The following is an 18150-nucleotide window of genomic DNA, read 5'->3' on the forward strand; positions in this document are numbered from 1 at the left end:
AGACACAACTGTAATGGATTTAGGACCTCAGTGAAGAGTTCACCATGAACTTTATCATATTCAAGATTTAATCTGAAACACCATTTAAAGGCATACTTCGCCACTCCTACTGACTTCCTGGAAAGGCCTGCAGCAAGTGCAAACAATTAACTTCAGACACGATTCAAGAAGCAGCAACAGTGCAAGGATTTACAGGTTCTTCATTAGAGCCCTCACAGGAGGCCTAGCAATTGTGGACACTGGGAGACAGTCCATGAAGTGCTAAGAGTCAATCTCACCTTTCACAGAAGAGTGGCTCTACTGACATACTGCTTCTTCGAATACATCTTAACACAGCCTTAAGTCCAACTAACATTTTTCAAGAGCATCACAATGCTTTACCCATTACAAAGACAACTTAGCAGAAAACAAGCTACAATTGCATCAAATAACAGACCTTGACGCACCCAGATTTATCTTTCAGAATAAGTCACTTTCAACACTGAAATAAAATACTTCACTACCCAACAAAGTCTCACTATACCAGTGACATGATCAGTGACACACTCCCACTGTAAGCAATCACCTAAACATTTGCATAAGATGGATTTTGGATAGAACTTAGTCTTCTGTTGGCTCCTCAAATTATTCTCCCTACAGGCTTGAGGAAAAAAAAAAAATAAAAACCACAACCCACAACCAAAGAATACATGAAATACCAAAACTGAAGCTGAACCTCCTGCCTCACCTTAAAGTTACTTAAAACAGGTATTTCTTTTTAATTATCTTAAGAAGCCATACAAAACTCAGCTTATTAGAAAAATATTTCAGTACTGAAAATCAAGGCAAGATAGCATTCACTTGAAGGCTTAAGAGGGGAAATATGTTGCTGAGCTCAAATGAAAAATATCCCTCTCAGGAAGCTTTGAAGGAGTAGGTGGAATTCCTTTAGCAACTTGTGTTTGATGAGAATAGCTGCATCACATGAGACCAATTAAGAGAGATGTTACTGGTCAGCAAAATAGTTATCCAACTTGAGCCACGAGATAAAAGCAACTAATAAATGTAACAAAAGCTTTCTGCATGCAATACCTACTAGTATGACTGTTTTGAGAAGGAAGCCAATTGCAATTTACGACAGTTCTATTTTTGCACAAGATTTAAATAGTCTCCAAATGCAGTGACTACAAAGATGACAAAAAGGTCCTCTTCGAAAAAGAAAGGAAAAAGTGTATCAAGCCAATACAAAGATAAGCCTGTACTTTATGACAGAAAAGGCACTAAATTTAAGACTGAAATCACCAACGTCATTCAAAAGACAAACATGTTTATTTCTTCTGTGAGGACAACTGGGATTTTGACCTGTAAGGCTTTGGTGGCAACATAAGTTCTATTCTGTGGAAATAAAACGTTTTCCTAAGAAAACATTTCTGAATTTTTTGAAATTACTGATAAAGTTCAAGGCATGTACAGCCAGCAAAAACACCAAAATATCCAGCAAACAATGATGCAGTCTGTAATCAGTTATGTGCTTCGTGCATTGTTTGGCCCTTGTACTGTGATTTATATACTGATATATCAAACAGCTCTCTGTTTTACCCTAAACAGTTAGGGATACTTACAATACTTTATCTATGCTTGCCTAAAGTACAAGTTTAAATACTGTCAGTGTTTTGCTGCAAAAAAATATTGGATCTGCAAGTTGAACAGCAGTTCCTAGCTCTTCAGGCACTGCAATGCTCAGCAGTTTGCTTTCTCCCCTGTACCACGCCAGTGCATTCTGGCATGTGCGGACAGAAGGTACCAGTTCTCCATGTAACATCTCATGACAAATATTACCAAAATCATTAGACAGAAAGCTAACTAAGTCACAGGAGGAAGTTAATACAGTATAGTCATTTTTCTAGGAAGAAGCCTGCAAAGCCTGTTGATGATTGCATTGATCTCTTAAGTCTTCCTCCTAACACCTCCCCCCTAAAACCTTCTGTTAATGTGACACTGACAAAGAGAAGGAAAGAACGTTCTGAAGTAGGTCTGCACTCCCTTACCTGTGCCTTCACTACTGGTAAGAAAGTTTCTTTTCCTCTTGGAGCTGGGAAGAAGCAATCAAGAGAAGATTCTGTTCCACTCGAGAAAACTACCCTCGGACTAGCAGTTTTATCTCAGACTCACATCTGACACCAAAGGGGTCCTCAGGCAGAATTTCCCAGATATGTAATAGATACTGAGAATACACCTTCTCATAGGACACTCACCAGCCTAACTTCCCTACTAAGAGCAGCCAGCTTTCTCACTGTTTAACTTCCTCTTCAACCTGTTCTTTATACCAATCCCCCACTTCAACATGTTCAGTGAAGATGTCTGATTGCTGTCCTACCCCCTTTCGTTTGTTTCAGGTTGCTTGCTCCTTGAACTAGCAGTTGTTTCTTTACATCTTCATTAATCATGCAATAAAATTAGATGCTAATCTCAGAAGGCAGATTTGTTTCATCAAAATATCCTGAAACCTGTAGGTGACTGAATACTCAAAAGGTTCCCTTTCAGATTTACTGACTTTTTTTAAACAAAAAGAAATCAAACCCACCCATCTCAGGATCAGCCTCCTACAAAGAAGCATTCCTGCTCTCTCCTCCTTTTATTTTCCTCCCAGTCTTGGCCACAGGAAGAAACACCATGTCCCTGCTTTTCTGACACATCACCATCTCTACCTAATATATTAAAAAATGTGTTCCCAAAAAGGAAAAAAAATTAGTTGTTCAATCATCATGATGTGATGATTGATTTAACGCAACAGTAACACAACAAAACAGATGTAATATTAAAAACAAACAAAAGAAAACCAAACACCCAACCTCTTTCATGTGAAACCTGCTAAGCAGACTTTCAAGGGTTGATAAAGTGGCATTAGAAGACAGGGCATACAACTATAGGGCCCATTTGTAGAGTAAACAGCCACTTCTGCACAATCCTTCAGCATACATAAGAAAGTATTTCTCTGATTTTTAAGGTATCAAGCAGGTAACTAATATTTTCAAAGTTGTTTTAAAACTCAGTTTTTTGATTTACAGGCCAATATTAAGGAGACACCACAAAATTAATATTAAGCAGATATGGTACTTACTAGCAAGCACACTTTAATGAATCCAACATAGCAAGGTACAGCTGGATTTTATGAAGGGTCACACTACTCTTCACCCATTTTCTCTGAGCACACAGAGAGGTGTACAGTCACAGACAGATACCCAGAGTGGTGACCAAAGATAAACATGTATCTGAATGACCCAGTTACGTAAGGCAACAGTCTTTAATACTAGCTAGAACTGTATCTAGCAAAACCACATGTTGCAATAATGAATATGATAAGTTTCTTTTCAGGTTTTGGACTCCGGTTGTCAGGTGTAACCATGAGCTGAAGCAAAATTGCTGAAAAATAATGTGAACAGTCAAAATACCACTCAAAAGTAAGTGAAAGTTAGTCATATTGTAATTCTACAAAAAAGTTCTCAATTACCCTGAGCTGAAGTCTGCAGGCTTCTGCACACAAAGCTAACATGAATCATGAGAGTTTGCAAAACAGACTGGCAAAATATTTTCTTTAGCAATATAGTATGCTAAGCTTACATATAATTTGCCACTCCATGCCAGCTTAAGCTCATCAAAAATGAAACGAGAGGTACTTCCAGGAAGTACTTCAACTGATTTTTTTTCCCCCACAATAAGTAATTTCATTCCCTGTTATGTTTCATGCCTAAACGTTGGTTATGTCAAGGAAAACAGATCTCAGTGCTGCTCTTAATATTTCAAAAAATTCTTAAGCTCCAAGAAACCGTCACCTTAAGTCATGTACCACAGAACAAAATTATTTCCTTGTAATTTACATACCTATAGCAGAAAGAAAAAGTGTTTTTCTAACAGTCCATTGTAATTCTAGCAAGAAAGCCTAACTGAAGAGACGAAAAAGGAACTCTTTCATGCCTCACTGTTGAGAGTAGAAAGGTCTGGCACAAGTATCTGCGGGGCTTGTGTAAGTTTACTATGAAAGGCTTGCTCAAGTTACCAGGTGTTACACAGACTCCTCCCATGTGGACAATGAATTACAGCAGCAACAGAAATGCTATCTCACCACCATGAACCATTACTTCTAGAAGTACAAGAGTGTCAATTACATTTCTTGTTCAAGAAAAATATGAGACATTTAACACTTCTTATACCTCCACAGGACATGATCTGATTTCTCACTCAGCACTACTGCAGGGTTAATGTTTATCACTGCAATGAAAGCTTGGATATCTACATTAAAAAGTCACAGTAAAAGAATTTAGAAAGCCACTTGGAACACACACTCAATTTCTCTTCTCCCCTTCCTGTTTCTAAACCTGCTCAACTTTTTTTTTTTTTTTGACAGCAGAAATTACAAGGGGGTGTTCAAAACATTTCTGTATTCTCCTTATCAAGACAAGCCACTGTATATAGAATGCTTCCCACAGACCACCATACTACAAGCCACGCAATTTCTGACACTCCCTTAAGGTCAGAATTACTAGCAAGCTTAAAAAAAATTATTTTGTTTAGGTACACAACAGCATAAGCGTCAATTATTTTCAGTGAAACAGCCTTTAAATTGAAGATCATGTATGACGCTGCTTTAACATTTCTGGACAAGCTACAATTAACAACAGTTTCAGAGCTCACCACTCCTCTACTGTACAAAGCTATTATAATGCTTTATACACTGTACATGGTCATTACTGATCTATACAACTTCAGTCTAGATACACAGAAACCACTAGGAAGTTTTTTGAACACAGAATAAGGAACTGATACCAAAGCAGAGGCCTTTACTCAAAGCAGGCAACACGTAGAAAGCATTATCCACTAGAGAGACAATTTTGGATAATCTAGACTGCCACATCCAGATTCTAGTTTCTCACTCAAGCTACTGGAGTAATTAAGAGCAATGATGCAACTACTGACACAATTAATTTATGTATATTCAAATTTCTACCTTGAATTATCTCATTGCTTAAGCTGCTCATTAGTTCATAACTAGTTGTAATAATTTGCTAAATCACTTTCTACAATATTATCTAACAGACCCTTTCACCCTTCAAAAAAATTTAGACTAGAAACCTAGTATTTAATTCGATTTTCAAAACTGCATCTGTATTTCAACAACAAAAAACAGCTTTCAGAAATGTATTTGTACCTGCACTGTGCTGCAATTAATCAGATTACCTCAGCAAATTAACTGACTAAACATTTCTTATGAGTGAGGAAAAAGGTTTGCTAATCTCAATTACTTCAGTTAAATATAAAGAAACATACTGTTAGACTTACAGGTGTTTCTAATACACTGATTTAAGCTTGAAAGGTGACTGTTAGCCCCTGAGGACTAAGTAAAACCAACCACCAGAAAGAAAGAAAAACAACCTAGAAAGAGCTCAATGCAACCCACTTGCCTGCTCTCAGGCTTTACAGATTTTCTTTATTTTTCTATTTCTAACCAATTATCACAGTTCAGGAGGGATCTATTTTGAATGGGCACAAGGAAAGTCTGCTTAGGGTTTCATTTAAATTACCTCAGAGCTGGGAAATTATTGCATTCATCCATCCAAGTTCAAAAACAAAGTCAGAAGACTTACAGTGTAATACACGGCCAAATTTAGAGTTAAAAATCACAGGCCCTTATGGTCTCCCGACCTTTGGAAGTCAGATAGAGAATTCTGGTAAGAGCTCAAGATTGCACACACCGAGGAAGTGTCCCAAAACCATGCGCTACTTTTCAAGTAAGTGATTTAGATACAACTTAGCCTCTTTGTATGCAAAGTCACAGCTATTGTACGCCTGAGCCCTCACACCCCACGCGGCCTTCTGCCCAACGCCGCTGCGTTAGTCTCCCCGCAGCCATCAGGGACACTGGTGCCCGCTGCCCGGGGCGGGGCGCCGCCGCATCCCCGGCGCGCCACCACACCCTGCACACGACAGAGGCCAGCCCGGGCCCCCTACCCTGCCGCGCCCGCCACCCACCACCTGCTAGCAGCAGGCACCTGCTCTCCCGCTATGCTTTGCCGGGGGGCAACGGGGGATGAATATAAATAACAAGCCATAACCCCTCTTCGTCTTTTTGTTATCGACCACCAGAAAGTCCGTGCCTTGCTCATTTTTCGCCCGAACATTACCGCTGAGCACCGCCTGCGGCACTGGCCACTACTGCTACCCGCTCCCGCGGCGAAGGGAGAGAGGCTCCACCCACAAGGCCCCGCCCGGCCCAGCCCAAATCCCCACAGCCCCGGACACCTCGCTTGCTACAACCCGGCCGCAGGGCCGGCTGTGCGCGAAACACCGGCGGCCTCAGGCGGCAGATCCTGCCCGGCCGCGCCTCTGCTGGCAGGACCCGAGCTTGTGCGCTCCTCCAGGGAAAGGGGCGGGTGCGGTGCAGCCCAGCTCGCCGGCAGGTACCTGCTCCGCGGGCCCGTCGGTGGAGAAAGCTAGGGAGAGCAGGGTACTCCCTACCTACTCACCCCTGCCCCAGCCACTCGCCGCTGCCGACGGCAGTGCCCACTCCTTTGTCTGTCCGCCGCACCACTGCGCCTCCGTCTCTCGCTGTCGGGCGCCCCGCGCCCCCTCCCGCCGCACTGGTGGCGGAGGAGGACGCAGACGAGATACGCGAAGGAGGCCCCTACCGCCCGGTGGTCACATGCAGCGGGAGGGCGCGGCGCTGCGCAGGGCCCCTCCCGCGCTCCCGGCCGGCTGTCGGGATTCTGGCTGGCAAGGGCCGAGGCAAGGCGGGGAGGTCAAGACGGCGAACTCGGCTGTGCGGTGAGGGAATCCCCAACCCAGTCCGCTCTGCGCTACCGCCTGGGCTGGGCGCGCCGGAGAGGGGAGGGGACAAAGAAGGCCGGGCGACGGCGAGGACGGCTGCCACTGCCTGTCAGCCCTATCGATGCCGCCTGCTCCTCCTCCGCCGCCGCGCTTTTAAACCGCCGTCAGGGGTCGGTGCCGCAGCGCCCCCTGCTTCTACTGCTCCCTGTCGGCATCCTCAGCGCTTGGGGGCTTCGTGCCGGGAGGGTCGTGGAGCCGCCGCGGGCCTTCTTGCGCACCCCAGTGGAACATCTGGGCCGAGTTGGCGCGAATGTGGGCTCTCCCTGTCCGGGGAAGCTCACGATCGGGGACCCACAGTCCTTAAAAGCCGGCGTCGTCATCTCACCTCCTTAGATGCATTTCCTGCCTTCGCTCCGTGAGGAGAAAGCACATCCCGGGATAGTCAGCACAAATGGCTGACCTTTCGTTGGCTGGCTGCCCAAAATTTTGTGCTGGCACTGCAATGTCTTGCAGAGGTATGTGGAAAGCAGGTCACAAAAGCTCTTGTGGTTGGGGCCAGACCTCCAGAAAAAGAGAAGAAGCTCTGGCTGCAATATGAACCTGACCTTGTCACAGGTTCTCCACAACTGTAAAAGGAGTTAAAAAATCAGGTAGGAAACCACTGTGACTCTTTTAAAGAGAGATCTCTCCACTACTTTTCAATGGACTATGTATTGTCTTTTAAAAAGAAAAAATGGGGGGGGGGGAAGCTAAAAGTGAGAAGCATGACTCAAATGTGCAAGATGACATGTTCCTCACTGGGTGCAAAGTACAGCTGGCAGCTCTACTCCGTGACACCTTGGTGCTGTCAAGCTGCGTTTCTCCACAGAAGACAGGCTGCTGTCCTTCTCCATCATTCTGTGTGCTACTTGACCTGGTTTTGCACATCATCTGTGGTTTAGCAGCATGGGTTAAAATCAAAAATGTGGCAGTGCTAATGAGTTGCCAGTAGGCTGAATTTGAATAGTGTTTTATGGAAAGAGGCAGGAGAGACCACAGAATCACAGAATTATTGAGGCTGGAATAGACCTCTCAGATCATCAAGTCCTATGACCTAAGACCATCACGTTGACTAGACCATGTCACTAAGTGCCACATCCAATCTTTCCTTAAACACGTCCAGGGATGGCAACTCTACCACCTCCCTGGGCAGTCCATTCCAGCATATAATTACCCTTTCCATGGGAAGTGCTTCCTAATATCCAACCTAAACCTCCCCCGGCAAGCTTCAGGCCATGCCCTCTTGTCTTTTCACAAGTTGCCTGGGAGAAGAGCCTGACCGCCACCTTGCTACAACTTCCCTTCAAGCAGTTGTAGAGTGTGGTAAGGTGTCTTCTGAGTCTCTTCCAGGCTGAATAACTTCAGGTCCCTCAGCCTGTCCTCATAAGACTTTCCCTCCAGTCCCTTCACCAGTCTTGTCACCATCCTCTGGACCCACTTCAGCATCTCAATATCTTTCTTGAAGTGAGAGGCTCAGAACTGCACACCAATTGCAGAGCAGAAAATTTCATGATCTATACCTAAATCCACAAATTGTTATAAAAGAGCCTGAAAAGGGTATCGGCATATAAAACACATTTTGATCTCTGATTTTAGTCTGTATGAATCCCTGATATTTATGCTTACTAACAATATAGCTTTACTGTGTTTAATAAGACCTGCATCACCTGACCACGTGGTTGATTTCTATTATTTTTCCAGACTCGTTTTCTCTTATTTTGGATGTTTTTCTAAGAGGTCATTGTTTGCACCCAAAAGCATCAAACACAATTATGTCTCACATGCATTCAGAACAACAGTGGTGTCTGCATCAGGCACCCCTAACCTCTGATCTCCCCTTGCACACACAATGGCACTGAAAACCAGTCCCAGACCAGTGCCATGCCAGTAGCATTTCAGCTGCACGTGTTAGGTGATGAACACCCTTATATGATGTCTGTGGTTGCACTTTCCTTAAGCTTCTCATTACTGTTACTGGACTTCACTAGACAAGAATCCTATGATGTAGAGAATGTAGTATTATCATCACTTCCAATACGAGAAATTTCATCTCAAGGAGGCAGTAGAGTTTACCTCAAATCGTACATGTTATGCAGTAAAACCATAAATGTAATCCAGAATTTGGGTGCAGATCCACTTGGTCCATAGATCCACTTGGTCCATTTTCTTTCTCAGGATCCATTTCTCAAGACTCCACTCCTGAAAAAAACTTTGGAGAAGCAACATTGAAGACACACTAATAGAAATTCTGTTAAGCTCATACAGAAAACTCCATGTAGATAAATTGAAATGTTGCATGTAGCCATATTTACACAGAAAATTTCCACAGAATCCTTGCCCTGGTCTGGTAAGTATACAGACAAAGAAGGAGAACACCATGCAGCATGTCTCTTCCGTATTGTGCACTGAAGACGTGATATAAGTAAGAACTTACATTCTTTGATTGGAAAGATTTCATGCAGGAACAGGTAAGTCACAGGAACGACCCAGGAATCTCGGGCCAAAGCTGCTAACATATTAATGATTCCCATGAATGCTAGTCCACATTAGGAGTATCACTGTATTCTGAAGAGTTGTGGCATTTTCATCAACCCCTGTGGTAACGCATGCTTTGAATGATTCCCTACAGCAGTTCCTCTCTAGGAATAAACATGTCTCAAGTACATGCCTCCACAGTCATGTGTCAGATGGTTCTCTGTCAGAGTTTCAGGCATCTTTCCTGCCACAAGTTTCAACAGATTAGACTAGAGTGCCCAAAGTCACACATGCCCAGTATCATAAACTGGTAAGAAGTCCATTTCTCCAGACCAGGTCCAGCAACAGAGACAGGAGATTCATCTACGTTGTTGAAAGCATGTGACAAATATTTGTCAGAAGACAGTCACGTGCCAGGTTGCTTTTGGCAGCAATGGTATGTATTCAGCTGCCAGAGTTACTAATAAAGTACCGGTCATGCTGTGTGAGAATAAACTGTGTATAAAGCCAGTCATGCTTGCAAATAAACTCAATTAAAACTTCAATAGATTGAACTAAGTTGGACAATTGTGCTCTGATCAACAGTTTTCTACTCTGCTTTAGTTAGTTTCTCAAGAGTGCAATCATGCTGTCTTTACAGCTTTTCAAGTATCTTGTGTCCTTCTGACTAAATACTGATCATTTCCTGATTTCTGTCTCCCAGTGACAGTCTTGCCCATATTACTGACAACTTTTACTAATTAGACATTGGCTAATCAGCTATATACTTAAATTGCCTAAGTTGGGCAAGTTTTCAAAACTATTTCTTCTCCTGCTGTTCTCAGAGCTTCATACCAAAGCATGAAAAAATGGTCAGGCAGAAATCAGTCAATATTTATATGAATCTTTCATGATAAATTACATCCCTAGCAGTACTTCAGATTGGGTTAAGCTCTGGGCAGCCTGATCTAGCTGGGAATGTCCCTGATCACTACAGGGGTATTGGAGTGGATAACCTTTTCAACATAAACCATTCTAAGATTTTTTGCACCTTGTGGGCCAGAGTGCTTGCTATTTAGCCTACCAAATACAAAAAATATAAATATTTTCTGGCTTTGATGATTTCTGTGAAAAAAAGATATATCACTTTTTAAAAGAGAAAAAATACTTTAACAATATGTGGTTCCCTTTTCTAAATTAACAATAAAATGAACATCTTAGCTGTGATTAAATAAAAGTCTGAGGGCATAACACTCAGAAACACCACAGGATTCCTCCATTTCTAATGTAGCTGTAAACAAATCAGTGAAGGTGTGGACCAGCAATTACAAGTGGTTAAGGTAGCTATTCACTGAGCAGCATTAGCTGACCATACTTGCTTTTGTTACCTGTGGCAACTGTGTGCCTCCATGCAGCAGCCTAGGCAAATATGTTTTGTTTTGCAGTTGCCACAGGCAAGGAACCAGGAGTGTGGTCCATTAATGTGGCTCAGCTAACAAGAGGCAGCATGTTACACTCTGCTCGTTCAGTTGCAAGGACCTGTTCATGACCCACACTGAAGGTGAGTCTAGTCATAACCACTAGCTTTAATTGGAGCTCAGCCCAATAACTGGGCATGGTAGGGTGGAGAAGAAAGACTAGCTTCTTCCTTCTCTTCTGCTAAAACAGGAAGCCACTGGGGATATTTACCTTACAGTTTTCTATAAATGGTTCTTCCCTGTGAATGAGTCCAGGCAAAGGAAAAACCTGCTTTTCACAGAAGAGGCAAGAGTTTCATCTAGAAATCCCAGCAAACTCTTTGAATCTGCATGCACATTGGATGCAAGCCACTCTACATGGTCTGATAGCTGTGTGGAATCTGATACACCACGCCTGCTCCCTTATGGCTGTATAGGTATAATATATGCCTGCTTGTGAATTAGATCCTGAGAGCAGAAACACAAGCCAAGGTACTCTTTCACCGAATAACATGAGGTGAATTTACTGGTCTACAAGAAAACATGGGGAGAATCAAAAAGAACGTGTGTCCTCTTGATTCAGTCATTTCTCACTTAACGTGTGAAGACCTGAACTTGGCAATGTAGCTCAGAACTTTTCTGCATAATCAAAAGAAGCTCACCAAGTGAAAATCCAAAGGGATTTTCTCAGATAATAATACTCTTTCTATCAGAAAGGAACTTTGCTAAGTAGCTGCAGTGATACAGTTAATTGATCATGAGCCTGAAGTGAAATATCTCTATGATAATTTATTTTTTTTTTCCTGACAGAAATACAGCTCCATAAAAAAAATATAATTTCTTAAACTGGCAAGAACCAAGGTTGGTAACTATGTTTTTTTAGATAGTTTTTGTAACTTCCCTGTGGCTTTTTTTTTTTCCTTTCTCACCCTCTACATACTATTGTGATACAAACAGTAAATAATTCTATACCTTAAAAATGTATTATTATAATTTCAGAAGGCCTAGGGATTAACTTTATTTTCCTGCTTTTGACAATATAGTTTTATTGGTTTTACCAGCAGCTGGGAGCGTTCTATTAGACACTGTAAAAAAGCAGGCTTTGTATTTTACAGGCTTTGCAACATGCTGCTATGAAACTGGGTAAAATGGTCCAGGAATGGGAAGAAAAGTCCTGGAATTCTTTATGACATCTAATTTTTCTCACCATTGGCTGTTAATATTTCTAGATGCCTTGCTAATGGCATGGAGAGTTTTACAGACTTACCTCATTAGTGCTGCTGGCTAGGAAACTTTTATTCGTCTGGGGAAAAGTCTGCTGAAGTCAACAGAAGATGTGGCTAAGTAATTTACTAGGTTTCTGATCCATTTAAGATCATCACTTTGAAAGCTGACATTGCTCTGTTGGTTTTATTCTTTAATTTAGTTTTCTTCTTTTTGATTTTTAAATTGCCACTTCCATTAAAGATTTATACTAAATTTTTTGTATGTGACCATAGCAGCCCTGCTCTGAACTGCAAAGCAGGTGAACTCACATGCTTGCTGCTGCCAAACTACTTGTCACTACAGCACAACCAGCTCAACAGAGGAATGGTGACAAGATATCAACTCCTCATCTGGTAACTATGTACATCCCCATTGCTTTTTCTTACTTTAAGCTGTTCAAACCCAATTTGCTCCTTCTGCTTATAAAGTAGAGTCTGTTCTCTCAACTTTTTCTTTGTTCCTAAACGCAGAGAAGTACAAAAATCTGATGCCAGCCGCAGAACTTGACTGACTTAGTGGAAGTCATGCCACTGTCTTCAGCGAGATCAGTTTTTTTACCTTGTATGCTCAGCTTCCTTACAAGTGCTTTGTGTGTCTGGGCCTATTTTTTCTTTATAACAGAAGCTTTCATTAGTTCCACCTTAAAAATGTCAGCCTGTATTTTCCATTGCCTTTTTTTTCCACAGTGTTTTTTGTGGCTAGTTTAATTTTATTATTTAATTTTAAGCAAAAGCTGATGGGTAGTAGTACTAAAAGCCTGCCATCAGCAACTTCATTATGATGCCTTCCTTGTTTATGTAACTGGCAGTAAATTGCATCAACTCATATGTTGTTGGTATTTTTGATCTGTTGCCAACTTGCTTGATTAATTTGGAACTGCTTTAGACCTAGACCACCAAAGACTTGACACCATTTGTTTTGAAAAGGACACTCATATTCATGACAATAAAAAAAACCCAAACCACCACCCTCAACATCTGAACAGTGACTGTACTTCCTGGAGCATATGGTCTTTGAACTTGCAACTGGGATTTCAGATAGTATTATCAGTAAGTACTGGTATTTATTTCATGTCCATAGTACCACTCAGAAGAGGTGTGGCTCAAAACAGAAATATGTGATATGTGTTTGGTTGGTTGGTTGGTTGGTTTTGGTTTTGGAATTTTTTTTTTTTTTTGGCTTCACAGCCTCACTGATTCATTCTTGGGGAAAGTGCAGTTTTGCACAATCAACTGCACTGCCAGACAGAGTGATGGGTGATGGGTGTCTGTACAGGGCTGAGCCCAAATACCTGCCTTTTCATTCCTGAATTAAACAAGGCCTCTGATGTAGCAAATGAGGTTCACAATGGGGTTCAAGTCATGGGGATGTTCCACATAGTATTCAATAAGGGAATGTTTTCCTGAAGTGTAAATGGAATATAACATCCATTCTGGATGGTAGTCTCAGATTTACCAAGGGAAGCAAAATTTTGATCTGTGTCAAAACTACAAAAGGAGAAAAGCGTGTGTGTAGGTTGACATATGACTAAGATGCACTAACATTAGAGAATAGTATGAAGTTTCATGACTGTTGGAACACACAAATTCTATTTTCCTAGGGTTTCTATGCTATGATTGATTCCCTGGTGTCTCACAAGTCAAATGACCGAAGTTTTTCTTGGAGACATTCACAAACTGTCTGCTTGTAGAGAAATGGCCAGAACATAAAAGGCTATAAAAGCCTGTGTCTTATGATAATAATTGTGGAAGATTCTGAACTCATATTGGGCCTGTGTCTTGACTCTGGCTGAGCAGGACTTTAACTCATATTGAGTCCGTGTCCTGACTCTGGACAATTTCCTACATCTGCTGTGTGATTACTCCACAATAATAGATTTATCTTATACAGGCAAATAGCATTTTGTAGCTTCTCATCTCCCAGGCAGGGTTTTTCTTACCTCTTGGACTACCTCTTTTAGTAAAACTTGTAGGTACTTACAAAAGTGGGACTTCACCTTTTTATGACAAACACAGAGATGTACACAGCATACACAACAACTAAGATAAGAAACACCTTACTTATGCAGACACAAAAAAAAAGAGAAACTCAGCATAAAATTGAAAAAGAGAGCAAAGAGAATAACAGGAAAACAGGTTTAGATAAATCTCAGATTTTCATGTTTATGTACTTAGGAGAGTTGGCCTTGAGAATGGGACTACCCAACTACCCAGCTGTCATGATGAAAATCTCAGCTGCCATAGGCAGCCAGAATACATTTTTAACAGCTTTATGCCTTTAGTAATATGTGGTGATAATAACTTCTGCCAGATAATCACACTGGAAATCCAAATATTTTCTGAAACTCTATCTCTTCTCTGTCTTGTATGACTGTCTTTTCTCCCCCATGGCACAGAATCGAGAAAGCAGTTCTAATTAAACATTTTCTTTCCCTTTACTAGTCTATCTTTAATCTTAATTTATTTCCTTTCCTCACACAACTCTGTGAAGATAGGAAGATTTCTTCAGATGTAATTGTTGAGCTCTCTGTAGAAACATTGCTGCCTAATATATCAGAGCATTGGAATATCTAACCTGAATTAAATACAGTCTTGCTATATTCAAAGACAAAATAAATATGTATAGATTTCCAGGATAAGGGGATTCAATGCCTTGGGAGTTGTGCTGCAAAAGAAAATAATTACTCACCTGTATGAATTAATTTGTAAGTTGCAAATGAGAAGATTATCAAGTCTGGCTTTCTGAGAAGTGTCAGAAAAAAATGGGTTTCAAAGATATGACCCCTCAGTGGAAGCAGCTTGCTGCAGTGCTTTCAGGGTTTTACGTGACAGCCAGCAGCAGTTTGGTACTGGTGTAATGAGGGTGAGAAAGCCAAAGCCTCCTTCCCACTGCACTGGCATTTGTGTCGAGCCTGTGTTCAGTGAGACAAGACCTTATATGGATTTTATTTTGATGACCAACACTTTGAGAGGTGTCAAAAGCTGTTTTAACTATAGTTTTTTGATCTGTGTTGTATTTTACATATTCCTGGAACCTCCTTTTTTTTTTTTTTTTTGTGAGACAGCCATAGTAGTGCAGCAGGAGGCAACTGGTGCAGAGAAGCATTTTTCCTTCAGAGAAATCTGGAGCCATTCATAATTCATCACTTGTACCCGAGTCTTACTTCCGTCATGTTATGGAACTATTTAAAGAAAATATTTGAGGTGAAAGTAATAAAACAAACACACTAATTCATAAGATTCTGTGAAAAATTACAGGATTGCCCACCTGATTTCCCTCTGTAAATAGAAGCATTCAGCTGCTGCTAATAGCATATAATTTTAGTAGAGTTTGGTGGATTCTGAGCAACTGCAAAGAAAAAGCAGGCACTGCACACCAAAACTGGAGTGACAAACTTCAAAACAGTCTAGGCTTTAAATGGATACTAAATGTAATTCAGGTTCCCAATTAGGAGCCAGATCTTGGAGGTTCTCCAGCTATTGAACTCCCATTGAAATTTACAGCAACTTCAGCAACATCTGTTATTAAAAAGCAATAGGACTTTTATTGTACCTCAGGAGATTTCAACTATTAATTCCAGAATGGTTCATTCTGTAAACAAAGCATTTTAGTGTAGCCACTATTCATATGGAAAGCGTGTATGCTTCCAGAGCAGGTTCAGAATTTTGACAGGCTACCCCTAGTTAAATAATATAACTGTTGTTTTTCTAACGCCCCAAAAACATTTATGAATTTTTTATCATCCTGAAAATCCCTGACAAAGAGACTGATTACAGTATGAATAAATATATGAAATATACCAAACATTTACATATTTAGGAAAGTTTCCGATTATTTGTATGCTCAATACCTCACTGAAACTGTAAAGGATCTTTTCCTCAAGCAAGGCATAGCTGAGCTGTACATGGCAAAGATGCCTAAGGAGGACTGTGCTCTGGAGTATATAAGGAGGTATAATTCTGAAAATTCATTATGTACTTTGATGCTTTGTGTCAATCACATGATTGCTTCCCATTTGGTTTCTCTATTTTTAGCCTTGTTGGTCCAAATACACATTTGGAAGTAGGTAAACCAACATTGGTTTCTCTGAGACCATATGGAGCCTAACTGTGACAAAAGCAAACCTGGAACCCATGGAGACATCCTGGTTATTAACAGACTGCATTGTCCTATCCAGGGAGCAAGGAATTCAAAAGAGGGAGTAATATCAATGCATTACAGAGGCTGCTGTTAGGGGCTTTGTTTTGGAAGCTTCATCAGCTAAAAGAGGGTTTGTAGGACACCAAAAGCAAGTCCCTTGTTTCAGTGTGTGAAGGAATGGGAATGACATTGTGTTTCACAACTCCCCCAAATGTTTACAGTTTTGTCACCATCCAGTTATATATAGTAGTTCTATTTTGAAGCCCTGTTCCTAGCCAAAATCTTGCTAGAAAATAGCTGGAAGAATTTATCCGTTCAATGTGGGATCACGTTTAAGAAACATTTAAATCCACTTGAGCACTAAGCCTTTGTCTTAAAGTTTTATTTTAACCTGTATGTTTCCAGTGTTAGGGTGACTTCAGTAATGCTGAGAACAAGTTGTAACAGCAAGGACATGCTCCTGGCAACCAATGCTGCTCAAACCTGTTCCACATAGCTTTCACAGATTTCCCTGTAATGGTGCACCAGTACATTCCTACTACTCAGGAATGGCTGGAAATTTTTGACAAAATACTTTTGATAGCCTCTAGCAAAAATTTACTGATGGGTATTGTAAGATACTTTTTACCTGAAGATAGTTGTAGTCGCAAACTGTGTTTAATATGTAGGCATATGTCAACAGAGGTTTAAAAAAATAATATTCTAACTTGCTTGGGTGAAAGGGAAAAGTGGCCTTCCAGGCTTTTTCCTCAACCCATTCTAGATCAGGAAAAAATGAGATATTTCCTGGGAAGTAGAACTCTTTACCTATCTCCCATGCCACTTATGATGATGTAACATGACAAAAAAGGAAATAAACAAAGAATAACACAAAGATGTACCCTAGAGGCTTATTTCTATTTCAAGTGAAATCAGTTTTAAAATTCCCACAGACTTCAGTGGAAACTGGATCAAGTGTAGTTTTAAAGCAACTATAATAAGGTAATAGATATCTGTCTTGGGCAAAGAGAGAATGCGGGAATTTTGCTCATGTTCCATTTATTATGTCCAGACAATATAATGTGGGAACAGGACAATTAAATATGCTCCGCTCTTCCTTTATAAATTTCCTCCTATTACTTCTTTCAAACAAGTCTCAAAAGGAACACACACACACACAAACCTAACTCTTCTCTGGAAGCTCTAAAATTTCTCTCGCTCTATCCCTCCCTCCTTTTACCCCTCCCTCCATCCACCCCTTCCCACAATGCCTTATCAAACAGTTCTTCCACGTGTGAATTTATAACCCAGGAGTAGGATAGATTCTCTTTCACAAAGTGCCTCAGCTTTGGCAAGAATGTAACGTTTACTTGCCACCATCATTACATGCATTCAACCACAATTATTAACTGGGTGGTGCTTGTCTTTCCACAGTCTCGGGCTAGGAGTGCACACTTATGCCATGACAGAGTTTGGATACAGCCAGGGATGTGGGAACACACTTTACTTACCTCTTGTTCCCAGTGATGATGCCTTGCTTGTTACACAGGGCTAACCAGGATTAGCAGCCCACTGGTATACCAGTTGGTGGACAAGAACAAGGGATGTGCAACAAAGCACACATATCCCCCAGAGAAGACTCAGCCTATTTGTCCCATACTAATGACAGAAAATCTCACAACTGGCAAATTTCAGTTCAAAAGGTTATTACTAATGATATGAATATGCCTGAGTAAGTGGCACCATTTAAGGTTTTCAGGGCAAAAACACTACAGGACAGAATTTAGATTACCACTCTCTCCAAACTCAGGAAAAAGATAGGGAGGGGAAGTAAGGTCTACAGAATTGGAAGTTAAGAAAATAATTTTAATAGATAATAAAAGGTATTTAGGGAAAAGGGATGTACAGAGAGAATGAGGAGAGGAATATATACAGGTACGTATAAAACCCAATCTCAGATGGCAATGAATTCCCCCACAACATGTAGATGTAGGCTCAACACCTGGAAGCAGGC

The 18150-nt window shown here is 41.1% G+C and overlaps 1 protein-coding gene across 1 annotated transcript in view; it reads right to left on the bottom strand.

Moving 5' to 3' along the window:
• CDC42SE2 (CDC42 small effector 2) overlaps window positions 1-6545 on the bottom strand; it is a 93968-nt gene extending 87423 nt beyond the window's left edge. The window contains exon 1 of the mRNA XM_054397434.1: window positions 6501-6545. The gene's annotated coding sequence lies outside the window, so the exon portion shown is untranslated. The remainder of the gene's footprint in view (window positions 1-6500) is intronic.
• Window positions 6546-18150: the final 11605 nt, after the last annotated feature.

The sequence above is a fragment of the Indicator indicator genome, chromosome Z (assembly GCF_027791375.1).
Source record: "Indicator indicator isolate 239-I01 chromosome Z, UM_Iind_1.1, whole genome shotgun sequence".
Classification (NCBI taxonomy): domain Eukaryota; kingdom Metazoa; phylum Chordata; class Aves; order Piciformes; family Indicatoridae; genus Indicator; species Indicator indicator.